Here is a 2,279-nt window from a genome sequence, read left to right as displayed (position 1 = left end):
ACTTATTTAGGGAATTTAGGTTGTTTAGACCTCATTTATCTGAAATTTACATTTTTTTGACTGCAGCTAAGACCAGGGTAAAACGTATCACAGAATCTGTTTAGACAGGTTACTGTTTGTCCCATTTGGTGGCTGATATAAGTGACATCTGTTTCTTATGAAACCTGACAGGGATTTTATTCAGAAAAAAATATTAATGAAAACATATTTAACACAATTAATATTTATTTAAAAAACATTAATAGATGCACAGGTGTATGGAAAAGGTTTCATCTTCTGGTTCAATATAATACAGTCTTTAACATTTATTATATTATATTATATTACATAAGGCCGGTCAATTTTGGTCAGAACAAAATTTTGAATATAAAGGTTTGAATATAAAACAATTAAAAATCAATGAAAGTGGTCATCACTAATTATATAAATTCAAATGCCCACTGTGGAGTACAAAAGATGCCTTTGGTCAATTACATGAAATATACCACAGTTATTTATTTGTTCATAACACAATAGTAGAGTTAAACTAGACCAAAAGCTGTTGCACACTTTCTGAAGAAGGAAGGAAGATCGCTTAGTGGTTTGGATGACATCACACCCAATATGCATTGCTGCACTCCTTGCACCAAGTAAGGAGTATCAGTCTCTGACTGTATCTGATCAATCAGACATTATTAAATTGTTACTGATGCATCAATGTTAGAGCAGCATTTTAATGCTGAAGGAGGAACTAGTCTTAAATACTCTATGTATAGTTAGCTAGTTTAATAAGTACTTTGTTTAGGCTGTTGTTAGATCGCTTTGACAACTATAAGCTACTTTTAAGTATTTTAGGTTAATGTTAGCTAGTTTTCACTAGCAAGGGAACAGGAGATAAAACACAGACCAGCTTGTTTCAATGCTTTTGACTTTTAATTTTGCATAAGACAAGAAAGAACAGTTCAGTCTTGCTGTTGTGTCCTCGCACCGTCCAAAGACATGCAGGTTTATTAAAGACTCTGAATTGCTTAAAGTTTGGATTTGTCTCTCAGTTTGTGTCAGCTCGATTAGCTTCCAGGTGAACCCCACTTCAATGTGATCTGACTGTTTCTGAGATTCAGTTATTCTGTTCACTTTGAGACTTGAGGAGACTAATCATGAAGTCTATTTCCTGTTATGTGCGTGAGAGAAAACCACAACAGTACAGTGATGCAGAAAGAAGACGGAGGTGGGTTTTACATGGTGTGACTGGTAAAATGTTCATGTGTTGATCTCAGATGACCACGATCTAAAATGGAGGAATCATCTTTACTGTGGATAATTGGTGAGCAAAAATCTACTTAATGTGTGAATGTTTGTCTTCGTGGTGTCCAAAATTTAGTTCTAACACGTTTAGCGTGTATTTGAGAGCAGCAGCGAGTTACAGAGTGAATAATGTGAATACAAAGATTGAATTCAGCCAATTAGCCTCCTGTCAAGAGACCAAATACAGAGCAGGACTTTCAGTGATCATTATATGGTCATTTTATTCAGCAAAAAAAATAAAACATACATTACTGCAAGTGTTCATTTTTAGTGTTAACAATGTGTAGTTATTCTTGCAATAGGCCTATATCATATGTACTAGTTTTGCTTTAAAATAGAAGGAGAGGGCAATGAGTACAAGAAAATCACATAATATGTTTTAAACAAAATGGTATTTCCTAGGGCTGGAAAATTGACCTTTTTAGTGTTTGTTTAACCTTTCGGTGCCTGCATTTGAACAGCCCCTCTGCTTTTACATACTGCTGTCCTAGTGAGGATTTAAATAACACTGAATATGTTCTTAAATAAATATAATTTATATATATATATATTGATCAATGTGTGGCTGTTTGTCTGTTCACACAAGTAGGTTGTTCTGTTTTGTAGAAAGTCCAGATGTCTTGTTGCATGTAAAACCTCAAACCAACCTGAGTGTGATTTCTCTTTAGTTCTGACCTCACTGCTGAGCTGCACAACAAACCAAGGTGAGCAAACTTCTTCTGTCACAGCTGAAAAGTTATTCACTCCCTGATGCCACAGTGTTGTAGACTGGAGCCAAAGCTAAAACGGCTGTTCCCGTTCTGGCATCACACCCCATCTCGTTCTTGAGAAAAGGTGTAAACAGTCTATGGTAAACGCTCCCCTAGTTCTCCGAGCTCCCAGTATGGGCAGAGTAAGCAAATTAGATAATAGCAGCTAGTTAGCAGCAGTTAGCGGATACTTCAGCAACAAGTAACGCTACTTGTCAATCAGGAAACTCCGTAAATCACATAAAG

Source organism: Micropterus dolomieu, linkage group LG12 (assembly GCF_021292245.1).
Source record: "Micropterus dolomieu isolate WLL.071019.BEF.003 ecotype Adirondacks linkage group LG12, ASM2129224v1, whole genome shotgun sequence".
NCBI classification, from domain to species: Eukaryota; Metazoa; Chordata; class Actinopteri; order Centrarchiformes; family Centrarchidae; genus Micropterus; species Micropterus dolomieu.
Note: the sequence above shows the minus strand (reverse complement) of the source record.